The sequence below is a fragment of the Trematomus bernacchii genome, unplaced genomic scaffold (assembly GCF_902827165.1).
Source record: "Trematomus bernacchii unplaced genomic scaffold, fTreBer1.1, whole genome shotgun sequence".
In the NCBI taxonomy this organism is placed as follows: Eukaryota; Metazoa; Chordata; class Actinopteri; order Perciformes; family Nototheniidae; genus Trematomus; species Trematomus bernacchii.
In genome coordinates, this window is record NW_022988082.1 from 1,498,745 (window position 1) to 1,515,975 (window position 17,231).

Genomic DNA, 17,231 nt, shown 5'->3' on the forward strand with positions numbered 1-17,231 from the left:
CTCCCTCCATGCCTGGCTCCTCCGGTTTATATCCCGGTAGGTCTGGTCATAAAGCACCGGGTGATTGATTCGCTACCGCTAATTTCTCCTCCATTTTTTGGAATATGAGGAAATGACCTGCGGTATTTCTCTCCCAGCATACACGCCGTTTGATTGGCTAGAGCTTGAACTGTCAGATTTGCGTACACGGGATTTGATTGGCTGACGCTTCCACCTCAGCCTCAAAAGTTGAACATTGTTCAACTTTGAATCCTCAAAATCCTCAAAATCTCCGCTCGCCTGCCCACAAAGCATTTCGGCGAAAAGTGAGGGAAAGTGACGTCACCCCATTCAAAGTGAATGGGCAGAAGCGTTTCAAGATTTTTTAACGCTGCTGTGGAGACGGCCAAGACTTGTTCCAACAGTGGTGGCGTTCCCCTGTCGGAGATCCTCATTCTCACAAGCAGGGCCGAATTCACCATATACATTGGGGGGGGGACATCCCCCCCAATGTATATGGTGAATTCAGCCAAAATGTACAAAATATTCAGATACGCTCAAAATGTCCCCCCCCTCTGAATTATTTTTTTGTATTTGGTGGTATGTGTTCCAGCTTTCGATCAGCAACTATATATCCATAATCCACCAGTTAAAGGAAATACAACTAATGTGTTTGCCTTGTGTTATATTAGCTGTACAATTTACCACATGGTGTTCTTAGTTTCCATACCTCCTGTGTTTTACGAGCGACTTATCAAGTCTTGGCAAACGGCATAAAACATGATTAAACATGATAGTATATAAAACCATGCTCGTATCTACAACCTATAGAAATGCAAAACGGCGTCAGTTTAGACGTAATTCTGTCCTCCTGCTTACCGCATCATTTATGAGAAAACATTTCATAACATTAACATAACATATCCGTATTTATTTATTTCTCCAAGTTATGTTTTTGTGTGCACTGAGGAGTCGCAAACAGGCGTTTGTTTAATCATTTTAAGATTGGTTTTAATCAATGTTTGAAAATGAATTCTTCATATAATAAATGAGAGGTAACATTTTATTTATGGTATTATTTCCACATATGTCTCTCCATTCTTCCTTCTGCCAACGGTGTCGCAGTTTCTCGTCTCTCCCGTTTTTGTGCTTAGGGTTAGAGCAGGGGTACTCAAATACAAATCTTAAAGGTCCAAAAAAAATGTTTCAATAAGACAAAGGTCCGTTTATTACGGTTCAAACTTTTAAACAATTGCAACAAGATTCTTAACACGAGGTTGCAAAAACAAAAATAATCTGTATGCAGCAGTTTTCATTGTTATTGTGTCTGTGCTTGATCTCTCAGAGTCGCAGTGTGAGCTGCACAGTTATGAATAAAGGCAGCTGCACCCTCTTTCATTCAGCATTCCCATTATTGCTTTATAAATGTCTTGCCACCTTGTGTGTCCACTGAGGTTCGTCAGGCCCAACACATCTTCAACAAACTCCCCCTTTGCCTCATCATAAAAACTCACAAACACCAGCAACTGAGCATTGTCAGTGGTGTCAGTGGACTCATCCACAGCTAAGGAAATGCACTGTGCATTTTTTATTCCATCACAAAGCTGATTAATCAAATCACCAGCCAGTATTTATGTTCTTCTGGTTGCTGTGGAATCTGAGAGGGGGATTTGCTTGATTTGACCTGTTATTTCCTCTTTTTGTTTGCCTTCAAACATGGTCTCCATCACTTCAGTCATGCATTCTTTTATACTTCAGTTATTATCCAGTGGAATGTCCTTACCTACTGGCCTAGTTCAATCAAAGTGGTTACTTTTTTTTGGCTGGGCAGTGTAGTTTTACACACCGTCTTATTTGACTTTCTCAGGACTTAAAACTGTTTTTTGGGGGCAGACCCCCACAAAGAAAAAAAAATATTTACACACGTAAGGTCATCATCTTAACAGTTTTGTATGCTCATCCGTGAGCAGAGCATCAAGTTGACATGTCTATTACAGCTGAATGCGGCGATTACCATCTTGTTCAGCAAAACGCCTCACAAACTTATTAAGATCAACAGCTTTAGTGCGTTTTGATTCAATGCCGAGTACAGCCAAACTTGACAGTCTCTTCTCTGTCATTGTAGACCGCAAATACCTCATTCCTTCAGTACTTGGGTCAATCATATTTCCACGCTCGCGCCAGGGCCGGGGGAGGAGTTACAAGACGTGCATCTTGTGCTGCATTCACTTGCACTCGGACATTAGAGACTTTCTCTCATAAATGTCAGATGAGCCACAACTTTTCTTTCAAAACAAAGCTGCCAACTGGGGTGGCAGCTGAGGTGGCAAGGCCTATTTTTAGGGTGGCTGTTGCCACCCCATGCCACCCCGGTAGCTGAAACTAGGCTACTAGCTACAGTACAGATGCAACTAGATGAGCTGTTAACTCTCGCTCTGAATTTTTGGTCCCGCCCAATGTTGACTCCATGGTTACGGCCTTGCTCACAAGACCTTCATAGACTTACACATCCTTTCCTATCCTTTATAATCAGAGGTGGGAAGTAGCGGAATACAAATACTTCGTTACTGCCTGCCTAGTACATACACCTAGGACGACTTTTTACTTTTACTTCTTACATTTTAAACCCAAATACCTGTACTTTCTACTTCTTACATTTTCCAAACAGGCTGGTTACTTTAGTTTTAATCTGTGTTTGGTGGCGTGATCATTTAGTGGGAATGCTGATACAGCATTCCAACTATCTGTTATGCTACGGAGAAAATTCTTATTATTATTCCGCCGACTTATTTTGGCCGTCTTCTCCTCCCACATTCAACATCGCAGAAACTCCGTTCAAACATCAAAACGTTCAGCTCGGTCGGGAATCGCAGGCTATTACTTTTATCATTCATAACTTTCATAATTCCAGAGATACATCCCATAATACATCACATTTTTAACATGGAAGTCAATGGAGACATTCTTCAGACTTCAACAAATCTTCATGTGACTTCAACTGCTAACTGTTCATTCATACTCAGAAACCTCATTCCAACTTTACAATGTTACACATATTTCTGACATTATTCTTGTAACACAACTTTTAAATCTGATTCTTACTTTTAGAGATATTAAACATTGTTCAGACCTTGTTAAAGAGGTTTTCTTCAGATTTTAACATTAACTAGAGTGCGTGATGTCACAGCTAGAGTGTGGGAATTCTTGAAATGTGCCTTCATATTTTTTTTAAAACTGCCATAATTCCCAAACCCTACATTCCTGAGACATCATTTTTCATGACAAACGTAGGAAAACATCTCGTAGCTTGAAAAATGACAAATAATTAAGCAAAAAATAATTCAAAAAATTCCTCTTGACGGCATGAAGTGACAAAAACGTTCAACATGTCTCCATTAAACCCCATTGTAATTTCAGGCTGATATTTCCTGCAGCAGCAGCCGCACACCTTTTAGTTAAACTGCCAAAAAGGCCACATTATTAACCCGAAAGTACACAAAAATTACACTTCAGATACTCAACTTCCTTGACATGCTTCACGTTTTGAAATTTCACAGATATCTGTTACGGTTCTTCGACACGGTTCTTTATCTCTCATTCAGAACAATGGAAACCTTTGATCTCTGCAGAGCTCGTTAGCTCAACTATAAACACCTGTGCAATGGAACACGATGATGTCATTACTCCAACTGACATGCTCAGAGCAGCAGACTTCAGATAAAGGTTAATGGTCCTGCCCTCAACAGTTCTACGTCAATTATGGGGTGTCATCATCATATGCCGAAGATCAAGAGAAGAGAGAGAGAAGAGAGAGAGGGCGATCAAGAGAAGAGAGAGAGTAGTGTAACCTCCTAATGTAATGTATAACTCCTATGACAATGTTCAAAAAGTGTTCAAACTTCACGTGTGCTAACAGTCCAGCCGTGAAGACATCTACGGGACAGTTTTGAGATTTCTTCAAATGCCGTTGCCATGGCGACACAATGCTCACCATGAAACACGGTTTTCTCATAACTTCAGTGAAAATGCTTCAAACGGCCCAAAACTTCACAGGTTTGGTAACGATGCAGCCATCAACGCATCTAAGCGTAGTATGGGGTGTCATCAAATGCCGTTGCCATGGCGACAGACCACTCGCCATGAAACACGATGTCGCTGTAAGTCCAATGGACACGGTCCAATCGTCCCCCAATCTTCACTTGTATATCACCGGTCCATGCCTCAACAGCTCTACGCCAAATCTGAGATCTCACCATATGCCGTTTCCATGGAAACGCATCCCTCGCCATAAAAGACGATGTCCCTTTAACTCCTATGAAAATGTTCAAAAAGTGCTCAAAATTCACATGTGTGCTAACAGTCCAGCCGTGAAGACATCTACGGGACAGTTTTGAGATTTCTTCAAATGCCGTTGGCGACAGATCATTCGCCATCAAGTTAGTTCTAAAGTTTGCAGTTCAAATATTCTGCTGCTTTTCCAAGCCTTTTTACTTTCTTTTCTTCTCTCATCACACATTCAAGCCCCCAGTGTTCATGTATCATTTCAATCTAAATTCTTCACTTTCTTCTTACACATTACATTTCAGCATAGCAATTCAGCGTCAGCTTTTCAGCATAAAGCATTCCCACTAGCAATATCTTCAGGAATTGCATTCTCTAGTTATTATTTAGAGTCATTGCGTGCCTATTGATTTTAACCTTTATATACAGCAGTGGCGTAGCTGTGGGTGGGCCCACATGCACGTCTGGCCCACCCACAGCCAATCAGCGCGTCATAGCGATTTTGACGTTCCTGACAAGCGGCAAACTCTGGGGCAGAGCCGGGAAGCCCAGAAGGAAGTGCCACAAACTGCAGTTCCTCTAGTGGCCAACAGGGGATGGATGCAGAAAGGATCCATCCCCATAGACCCCCATGTTAAAAGGCCCAACTTTACAGCAGAAATAAACATGTTTCTAGCCTGGATCCAATCAAACTTATTCTGGATATAGTTAAATTCCACCTTCATGACAATGGAATAGGGAGTGCATTTTTTTTACCGTGAGTAAATTAGTAAGTAAAGTAACTTTTGCCGTGAGTGAATGAAAGTCTTATTTCTTCTTGAGGTCTGCAGTGAAGCGTGTACACATTTGCTGAATATGAAAAGACTCTCAGTGTGTGCCCACTGTGCGACTGTCAAGGATAAACAACCTGTGGCCTCCGAGCCAGTAATGTGGATGTCAGTTTTACACACATTCTGAGGCCGCCGTGCCTATTTTTTTGTTTTCACTGCTAGTTTATGCTTAGGTTTAATTAGTGCATTAAAAAATAAATAAAATCATTAATGAAATTTCAGCTCAGACCCCACGCTTAATAAGTCTCCCCCTGGCCCACCTACGTTTCTCCAGGCCCACCCACACAATAATTCCTGGCATTAGCTAACAATGACTTTATTGATCTATTAATATAAAGGGAGGTCAGGTACTCTTTAAAACAGCTGGTAGTCATGGGTACTTTTTACTTAAAGTGGACTTATCATGCTATATTTGAATAATATATTGTAGGGCCATACCTATATAAGGTATATTTATACGTTTTCTTTTTCAAAATACCAAACAGATCATGCATTTTAGCCATGCCTCATTTCGCTCTATTTTGCTCTCCTCCACCCCTGTCTTTGCAAAGGAGGGGGCCGAGTTACGAGCGTCATGTTACCATGCTGTTACCATGCCACGGCAACCTCTCATTCCCCTGATAGGTGGAGAGTTGGCCATATAGGCAGAGCTCCTCCGTCCTGACGTCAGAGAAATGTTCAAATCTGGATCAGTTTTTATCAGATCCGCTGCAGCCCCGTTTTTAGAGATTTGGGTATGGAGGAAAAGAGAGAGGGTTGTGTTTTCTGACACTTGGTGAGTTCCCTGGAACACCGGGGACACATATTCATGTATAAAAGATGTACAAAAGTGCATTTTGCATGATAGGTCCCCTTTAAGTACATTTCGAAGCACTCTTTACTTTTACTTGAGTAAAGAAGTTTAGAGTATTTTTAAACACGAGTATCTTTACTTCTACTTGAGTAAAGTATGTGTGTACTTTTGCCATCTCTGATTACAATACCCTTTGTCTTGCATTTTCAGCAGTAGCCTATAGTGCTCAGGCCGTCTCGAATCCATCTATGAATAAGAATCAGAATCTTGATATTGATGTTCTGATGCGCATTGATGCAAAACATCTACTGTCCAATGTAGATTAAATGTTCTCAAGCAATACAATTCAGCAGGCCTTCATCTTTGAGGTTCTTGACTTGAGTACAGGGTTGGGAGGTGTAGGCCGTGTCTCAATTCAGGGGTTGCATCCTTCGAAGGGTGCATTCGTAGACCGCATACGTCACTTCCGCCGAAAGAAGGCTGTCCCAATTTTAAAAAAAAGACAAGACTCCTCCGAATGCGGCCCACGAATGCAGCCTACTTTTCCCCAATTTGAAGGATACATCTGATGTACACTCCGCGGCCTACCATATCTCAGGGTGCAATGCGCGCGGGGAAGAGTGAGTTTTTTTCAAATGAAATGGCTTCCGGTCTCCCCAGCAGAGTGGATTTAAAAGCAGCAGCAAGCGGAGGAATCACTAATAAATGTGAGTATTGGGTTTTAACTTACTTTAAATTAACTAACGTCACACACGTCAAACCCAAGGGGCATTAAAACGTACATTTTCGTTAAATAATACGGATAAATATGTGACGCTAACTAGCTAGCTGGACGTACTGCACTGTTGTTTACACTTATTTTAATTCAATTCAGAAGTTTACTAAAGTCATACAGAGATCTTGGCTCTGTTATAGATAAGTTATACTTTATATTACATAAATAGACCAAAGTGAAAACATTTAGACCGGTATAGCCTACAGTACGGTAGGATTTATAAAATGCTACCCTGACGTGTAGCTGCTGTTTGCTTTATTTATTTCTCTGACATTTTGCAATGTTTTACTGTTTATTAAACTTTGGGACAACATTACAACCTTTGTGTTCAGCTCATGCTGTTTTGAGGTAGGGCTAAAAGAAAAGCCTATTTTAAATATTTCCACCAGATTTGACCATCTTTTATTTAGGTTAAAGTTTATTCAATTTATCCTAATCCCATACTAATAAGACAATCAAAAATAGACAGCAGCCTTTTGCTTGATGTTAGTTTGTGCCGTGCTGTCAAAGGGATGCACGTGTGACTGTCATTTCATCTCTTTAGTTTTAAAAAAAACCAGAACAGTACATCATTTTGAATGATCCTTTAGGGATTGTTTGTCTGAAATGCTTAGAGTTACATTTTGCAATAATACTTCTGCAACCCTGTGTTTAATATGATTAATTCACTTTTTTCTTTTTCTCTTGTTTTTCTCTGTAATTAGGACAATTCTGGAGAAATGGATCTGCTGGAGAAGGACCCCTAATCTGAAAAGTGCACAGCGGATCATCAGGACAGAGCTGCCATCCACCTGGACCCCCCGAGGTGCTGGAGAAGGACCCCTAACCCCAGCGGATCATCAGGACAGAGCTGCCATCCACCTGGACCCCCGTGGGGCTGGAGAAGGACCCCTAACCCCAGCGGATCATCAGGACAGAGCTGCCATCCACCTGGACCCCCCGAGGGGCTGGAGAAAGCAAACCGGCGATCAGGACCCTCCTCCACCGAGACCTCTGCTTACTGCCGTCCTACAGACTTGTGTCTTAGTTTCAGAATTAGATTTTGTATGTGTCCTTTCTTTTAATAGATATGTAACGATTATAGCTTGAGTCTGTCTGATTCCCCAAACGGCTGCTTCTATATACTTGCTGCACATATAATACAAATAAACAACTCCATAAACACACTTTTGCTGATATTTGTTTTACTGCTGATGATGTTAAATAACATGATTGATTTCCTCTGTCTCAATGATGAAAGTTATAATAATAGAAGACATGAAGCTGCAGAGAGAGGATGGATATATTCTTACCTCTACTTTGTGATAAGATGAAAATACAATATTTAATAGTAATTGTTAAACACATTGTTTATTTCATTTACTGAGGTTTTAACCATTATTTCCAACATGTGTACATAAGCAGTGGAATAATAGGATATCTCTAGGTCATTAAACTGTCTTCAGTTTAATTTTATTAATACAAAAAATAGGTAATAGAAAATGTTTAATTGTGTATTTCAGCAGAGCGGGGAGTCACGGTGCTGCTGGACCTGGAGGTGCTGACCTGGAGTCAGTGGGACATCATCTGGGCAGGTTTAGGGGAAGAAGGAGAATATAAACTGTTATAATCACAGCTATTAAGATTAGAACACTAATATTGTTAAGAATCAATCTATACAACATGCTTTTGTTCATTTAAAAAACATATTGTTTTATTAGTACAGAAAAATTAAGACTTATTTTAAATATGAAAAAATATGATTAAATTACATCAGCTATATATAATTTACTTGTTAACTTACTAATGTAACATTACTGGGGGCTAAAGTATGGAGCTAATTTCCTGCCATAACTCCACAAACAAACTAAACAGGTTTTACAAATGCCACATGATTCACTAACAAACACAATGTGGTTTGCAAATACAAAACACCATCTACAAACTAATGCATTTAGTTTTGCAAAGAAAAAACGTATCTATCAAATAAACACATACCATTTTTCTAATAAATCATGTTTCAGAGACAAATTCAGCATAGGTTTTACAAGTACACCATTTTTTTTTTACAACTACAACACTTTTTTTTACAAGTACAAAACCTTTTATTCTCACGGCGGAATATTACTGCCAAACGTCACGTGACTCACTCATGTGACTTTTGGCAGTAATATTCCACCGTGGTTGTGCTCAGAGCCGTATAATAGAAGAGTTACGACATCTCTGTTCACTCCAATGGACCAGTTTTTTTACAGCAATGGCGGATCGTGGAGCCGTCAATAGTTCCCCGGAAGTTAGCTTGCCGCTGACTTCCGGGGAACTATTGACGCCAGCAACACAGTACAGTTGCAGCATAATAGACCGTTCTTGATGGACTTTTAAAGGTAAGAAGACGTTTAAAGATTTATATTGCAGATATTATCAGCACATCTGAGTCAAATGAACATGTGTATTAAAGGATGTTAGTGGATTATCCCTAAATCAGTAGATTTAGGGAACGTTTACAGATAACAGATTAGGCTAGGATACCGGATAAAGTTAGCAACACACGTTAACCATGAACAGCTATTAATCCGTTCTCCTAATGTTATTTCATCCAACGTTGTGGAATTAGAGAAAAAGTGCTTCTAAACGTGATTTTTTTGTGGGGTGGAGGAATATAATATTAGTTAAATATAACATTGGGGCACGTGTGATTGTAATGAGTGGAGGTGGAGAAATTATGATCTCCATTTTGGAGTAGGCCTACAAACTAGTATAATAAAGTTAACGTTACACAATAATAAGGAAGAGAGCTATTTGTGTGATACATCGCTATTGATATGAATTTAGAGTGCATATTTGAGACTTCCAAACAGTAAACAAAAACGTAATTTATGGGTGAGTGTTTTTAGTGTATTCTGTTGATTATTACCTGTCTGTATTATGTTGCAGCACAGCTGATTTTGAAATGATGGCAAAGTGAGAGTGAAAACACAAGGTAAATTTAATACTACTGTTGTATATAAGTAAGCATACTAAACATGTATTCTATCACTGTATATATATTACTATATAAGTAATCTTGTTAGTGTATATTAGTAACCTACTGTATGGCAGGTGGAGGGGCAGTGATGTTACAGGTGGAGGAGCAGGGATGTTGGCTGGGTGCTGGCAGGTGGAGGGGCAGTGATGTTACAGGTGGAGGAGCAGGGATGTTGGCTGGGTGCTGGCAGGTGGAGGGGCAGTGATGTTACAGGTGGAGGACTTACTGGACATGTATACACTCATTACATACTGTACGTAAAATACGACCAAGAATGTGAGACAACTTTATACAAATTCATATCACATCCATTACTGATGCCATTTGTCATACTTTGTTAAACTCACAAATAATAAAGTTCCATAACTTCAGTTGGAAACAAAGACCACACCTTATCTCCCCAAGGCAATTTCCCATCCAATAGGTGTGCTATATAGGTGTGTATAACCCTTTCTCCTGTCTGTTTCTCCCTCTTTCAGCACAAGAACCAGAGGGGGATTCAATAGAGCCTGAATACCTGCACTGAGACCCTCACCCTGCACCCTGAGTCTCAACTCTCAGAGTTTTTCAAGCCTTTCCCTGTTATTTGTATTAAACCAAACATTAAGCTTCCCAATGGTGTGGTCTTCGTTTTGTGGAAAAAGTGCAAATGCAGTGTTTGAATATGATTACCTCACATATTTTGTTGCGGCTGTCTGTTTTGATTGTTAAATTGCTCCTGCTGACTTGAGCTAGCCATTTTTTCCTCCTCTCTGTGTCAGTGGGGAAGCCGTACATTCTGATTCTTACTCCTTTCTCTGAGCGATTGGAGCATCCCCAGGCAGCACAGCAATCCATGGTGGAGACGATATGCCAGGACAACACGGAGGAAAAGGCACAGACAAACTGCATGACATGCTATTCAATGTTTATTGAATTCCATGTATTTACAATGGATGTTCCTAAAACAACACTTTTAACGTCATAATCATGTTGCTGCTAGTCCATTGATAGACTGTTGGTCTCCTGTCCTTTCTGAAAGTCATAAAGATGACATTAGTCATTTAGATTACTTATGTCCTCAAGTACCATGGGATTACTGAAACCACCATGAATTAAAAAAATGGTAGAAATGAATCTAATCTAAATTTTGAAGCATTCCTTGCCATCCCCTCCCTCTAAATATATCAATAAACATTAGGAAGTGATGCTCCTGACTACCATACCTGTTTAAGAAGATAATATTTGTTTTAAATAATTCAAAGCAATACACAACAGCAACAGGCTCTTTAACCAAGCCAACAGCCTAACATGTATATGTTAACAAGTAAACTAGCTGTTCACACTATTCCTAATATTATCCATAAATATTAGCAGATTCTATTTATTTTTTAAAACATATTGATGTAAATACATACACATATCGGTATGTTGTATAAATATTGCAAATCAAAACCTTTATTCACTACTTATTACCAAAAATCGTAGTTCTATCTCCGGTAATCATGCATTCATAGGTCCCGCCACAAACTTCCGGGGAACTATTGACTCTCCCTGAACCACGTGACGATCAAGCATTTTGGACTTCCGCTGTCATAACTCTCTCTCTATAGAGTGGCGAAGTCCCTCCCCTTCCGGTGGACCTCCATGGGACCTTATTTCGGAAAAATTATGCATTGAAGTCAATGGAGAGAGAAAGATTATCTTTCGATCCCGTTTGAATTGTGCCACGAATTACACATATGATGTTTGTCAATTTAAAAGATAATTTTGCAAGTAAAAAAAAAAAAAATGTGTGGTAAAACTGTGAAGTAACACATTTGTTTGTGTGAAACGCTCAATGAACTACATCTCTGGTCAACAACACACGTCACCAAGATGGCCGTCACTACTGTCTTGTCAACAAAACGATTGACTACCCTCACTATCACCACAATGAAACACGTCCTGAAGAATGTCATGCAAAGCTGCCTGCCTGCCTTCCTTTGATTCTCTCTGAACTGTGTTGGAGTAGAATACCTCTGCTACGCGCCGTTCGTTGGATGAGGCTGGATCTCTATTAAATTAAGAAAGGAATTGAAAACACCGGAATCAAAGTTATAACAAATTATCTGAGTTTACTTCTAGTAGGAAACCAAACACATATACAAGTTATACAGAGTACTCGAGTACTCTGGGCTTTTAGATTTGTGATGCGATGCGGATAAATGCATCGGGACCAGACAAACTCATCAAACGAGAAGAAATTGGACTTCAAGTTTGTGATTCGATGCGGACACAGATATCGGAACCAACAAACTCACCAAACCCAAAAGCAATTTTACACACACAAACGTCAGTATTTCTATCTGTCTTTGGGGCGGAGATTTGTCGATTCTTCCTTCCCACTTTTCTCCCAAGCGAATTAGAGAACCCCTGGGGAGGAGCTGTTTAAACTGCTAACCTCCCCCAAGTGTCCTGATTGGCTGGATTCGCTTCTGGCCGAGGTCAATCAGAGTTTCGAACAGAGTGAGACCCCAAACCACACTAGGTCAAAAGTCAATGTTTATCTTTACCTTATCTTACTCTACATTCCTTTCCCAGGGGATATTTTCACCTAACCTTCCCTCCTTCCGACATTTAAACTCTTCCTCACCTATTTAATGATGTGTCTTTAACGACTTAATGACCGCATCTGGCTTTTAGGGATGATAAGGATCAATGTTGGTGTGTGAAACACAGAATCTCTAAGTCAGTGAATTTAAAAGTGAGAATAACATTCTTTTTCTAAGTGATTATCAAAACCCGTTCAAACAATATATGTTTACTTCAATACAGTGTAGAATCATATCTTCTTACTTCAATCCCTCTTTTGATCTCACCTCACGAGATCAACATATAGCACTTGAAACATTACCACTGTCAATTTTCTTCTTACTGTGTCTGTCCCAACATTTATATAAATCCATCAGAAGTTGGGATATAGAGCACTTTAAACCTTTAGGAACAGTCCACAACAACAACTTATTATGACAGTGGAGGGAGAATAAAATATGTCTAAAAAGCAAAGTCCTTGTCAGCTGAATCATCTTTACTCTTCCCTCAATGGTGGAACTGATGAGTCTAACACACAGTGAGCAGATACAAGGCACACAACAACAACAACCACATGTCACTAAAATGGCAATAAAAGTAGCCACAGAAATCAGAAAAGACATTATCATACTTTTCCCTCTTTTGGTAACACATAGTTCTGTAGAATAAAAAATACCAATCCCTTATATTGTGGGATATAAAAATAAAGTTGAAAGTTCCTCAAAAAAAATGGATTGTTCAGACAAAGTTCCACACCGGCTATATCAACCTGTTTCAGCGGGAAATGGAGTTCCCTGTGCCGTCTTGGTTTGCCATATCTTCGTCCCCCCAGCCCACTGACGGCGGCTTCTGGGGTGCTTGCTAGAGAGATGTGGCCTGATTGTCTTCCCCTGGCCCGCTGATGGCGGCTTCCGGGTCGACTGTTGGAGAGATGTCCTCCCGATCCTCCTCCTCCGGACTGCTGATGGCGCCTCCTGGGTCGACTGCTGGAGAGATGTCCTGATCCTCCTCCTCCGGCCCGCTGATGGCGCCTCCTGGGTCGACTGCCTTGACGAGAGCCAGATCTGTTCTGATGTCGTCCAGGGTCCTCGCGACGAGGGCCAACTCTGTCCTGATGTCGTCCAGGGTCCTCGCAGGTGTTTTTCCCGACCGCACACTGGCTCCAGTGGTACCAGTTGTCTCCCTTTCCATCTAGGCGAACGGCATGGGAGGTCCCCTCCAACCAGACGTAATCTGCTGTGTTGGCCTTGTGTTTCTCGGGTCCCCCTTTTGACGTCAGCAGCCTGTATGGAGAAGTCTCATACCAAGCCCTTAAGTTGCTGGAAATATGGTTTTGAAATCATCTTTTCTACTTCTTTAGTGTTTATTGGCAGCACCAACTAGACTGGAGTGTGGACAAGAGACTATGCAGAAAATAATAAACAAAAATTAAAAATTAAAATAAAAAATAAAAAATAAAAAATAAAAAATAAAATAAAAAAATAGAACAAAAATAAAAATAAAACAAAAAAGGAACAAACTAACAAAACAAAAAATAACCAAAGCTAGATTATTTTAAATGTATCAATTTCTCTTAAAAGCAACAAATAAAACAAAACAAAAAATACCATAACTAGTATTTTAAATTGATAAATTTCTCCTAAAAACGTAATAATCTCACATACATATTGTCTGATGTATATCCTATCCTTTTCCCCCTTTTACTGAAATAGAACGTCGTTAACGGTGTTCCCATTTTCAGAAATATCGAGCCTTATACATCAGTTATTTAATATCAGCTATATATTTATTATTACTATTACTTATATATCAGGCATTAAATGTCAGCCTTCTTCCATGATTGACCTCGTCTACATTATCTGACTTATATTGATACGTGTCCGTTTGTATTTATTTAATATACTGGGCAATTATTGATAACTTTTGAATCTCCCTCTTTTCTTAACAACTTGAGGTATGGCTATTTTGAAATCTGACGTGGTTAAGAGATGATTTGTTTATTGGTGAAAGGAACACTCTTCCCCTCAATGGTGTGGGGGTGGATATTTAGGGAGAGTTCCTTACAATCTCCAGATCTTCCTCTCAGTGTAGAGGCCATAAAACCTTTTAATGGGCTCTGTGGTCTGTTCAGATTTAGATTTTCTTCCTCTCCAGAGGTCACGCCTGTCTTTGACCCTGTATGCCGCTTTGAATCTGCAGCACCTCAGGACAGAGAAAGGGAGATCTCTTCCCAAAATTGTAAGCTTCCTTTTGAGCAACATAGCTCCACATTTAACACTCCCTGACTTGTTTGTAAAGCGTTCTTTAAGGCCCGAATTGAGTCTTCCGTTATGTAACGGAAAATCCCATTTCCAAAAAGGGTCAGTTTAATAGCCCTTATCATATTATCGCTCTGTGCTTGCATGCTAGGACCTATTGTCTTTGCCAGAGCTGCTGCTACTCTTTCTACATGTTTTAGATCCATATTAGCAGGGTTCACTAACATGGTTGGTTGATCCAGTTTAAGATTTTCAATATCTTCCATTACTATTTCCAACATTCCTTATCCCTGAATATCAGGTCTAACAATGTGTTTTCCTTTAGGAGTATTAGATGGGATACTCATAAGTGGCATTTGTGAGCCCTTATCTCCTTAGGGTGGAGGTAGGGTCTCAGACATTATACCACCTTCTCGTTGCTCTCTGTCTCTCAAGTATTACACAGATTTGACTTTAAAAAAATCACACAGAGCTTCTCATACCTTATCATATCACATTCAGGCACATTTTTATTGTGCGATGTTTATTTCAACAGATAGCGTGACTTCCAGAAGTAGGCTTCTACAATCTCCTCACGGTGATTGCGACTTCAGGTCAAGAGTTAAAAACTCAGTCAACAAAATCTCTTTATCGTCACGTTTAATGAGCCTGATTATCCCCACAACAGTTTTGTGATGAGATACGGTCGTTCCAAATAATTAGTTGGAGGTCGCGTCTCTCTCCTCCTCTATCACCCACCATATAACAATTACAGAAATTTTATACATTTAAAGCACCACGAAAGGTAACCGCATTAATCAATCTTATCATGATCTGCGGGGAATGCAACCCTTTTTTACACCTTTTGTAGTCTTTAATAGAAGCGCTGCAAGGTAACCGCATTAATCAATCTTATCATGATCTGCGGGGAATTTAACCCTCTTTTTCTAGCCTTGCAGCCTTCGTATTTAGTGAGTGAAGGGCTGGGATCTACCCGCCACACTCAAACACTATTTTTGCTCTAGATCCAGGACTGAATACCCTTCTCTAAGCACTAATAATCTAATTTAACTAGAATATGTATTGTATTTCCCACCGTGACTAAGAACACTGAGAACGCTGCTGACAACTCTAAATTTTTTAGTATAATCAATCACAGATTTTCGATAATCAAAACAGGTGTCTGCTCACCTTTTGTATATGGCCATTGGTTTAGTTGTCACCAGTATCTCTGTGTCCTCCCCCTGGACTGGATTCTGTCCCCCGGCTATCGGTGTTCCTTTCTAGAGATCAGCTCACAAACGTCGGGAAAGTCACCACTTGTTGGAGTAGAATACCTCTGCTACGCGCCGTTCGTTGGATGAGGCTGGATCTCTATTAAATTAAGAAAGGAATTGAAAGCACCGGAATCAAAGTTATAACAAATTATCTGAGTTTACTTCTAGTAGGAAACCAAACACATATACAAGTTATACAGAGTACTCGAGTACTCTGGGCTTTTAGATTTGTGATGCGATGCGGATAAATGCATCGGGACCAGACAAACTCATCAAACGAGAAGAAATTGGACTTCAAGTTTGTGATTCGATGCGGACACAGATATCGGAACCAACAAACTCACCAAACCCAAAAGCAATTTTACACACACAAACGTCAGTATTTCTATCTGTCTTTGGGGCGGAGATTTGTCGATTCGTCCTTCCCACTTTTCTCCCAAGCGAATTAGAGAACCCCTGGGGAGGAGCTGTTTAAACTGCTAACCTCCCCCAAGTGTCCTGATTGGCTGGATTCGCTTCTGGCCGAGGTCAATCAGAGTTTCGAACAGAGTGAGACCCCAAACCACACTAGGTCAAAAGTCAATGTTTATCTTTACCTTATCTTACTCTACATTCCTTTCCCAGGGGATATTTTCACCTAACCTTCCCTCCTTCCGACATTTAAACTCTTCCTCACCTATTTAATGATGTGTCTTTAACGACTTAATGACCGCATCTGGCTTTTAGGGATGATAAGGATCAATGTTGGTGTGTGAAACACAGAATCTCTAAGTCAGTGAATTTAAAAGTGAGAATAACATTCTTTTTCTAAGTGATTATCAAAACCCGTTCAAACAATATATGTTTACTTCAATACAGTGTAGAATCATATCTTCTTACTTCAACTGCCTGGTCGTTTTAATGTTTAATGTCAACCATTTGTGCAGATAGCATGAAGTAGAGAAGATCGCCGATGCTAACGTTAGCGTTAGCATTTCTCCCCCGGGCTTAAATGGTGTATTATAGAATGATCACACCGGTGACAGTACTATTCAAAGGGTTCACGAAATATGACTACGACTCTTACTGTTTAACATTTTGGGTTACTTAATGTTACTTCATGTTAAGGCTAATAAAAATGACAAGGCTGTAATGCTAACTAACGTGCTAGCTACTAGCTAGGTAGCTAACTTGATCAAGCCACTCCTGGTCCTTTCATCAGACGGGAAGCAAAATAACGAGCAAGACCCATTGCTGGTATAATAACAACCTGGTACTAAGCACACAGGCATCTTGTTAAAGTTATCTTATCTTAGCCAGTCAAAACAATTGTGACATCACTTACGCGACTCTGGGATTTGTAGTCTTTCTAGTTACGTATTTTTCATAGTCTTATATTTTAACAGTTTTACGACAAACTGTGACTATTTTGACATGGAAATTATTTTTTAAGATTGACAAACATCATATGTGTAATTCATGGCACAATTCAAACGGGATCGAAAGATAAGTTTTCTCTCTCC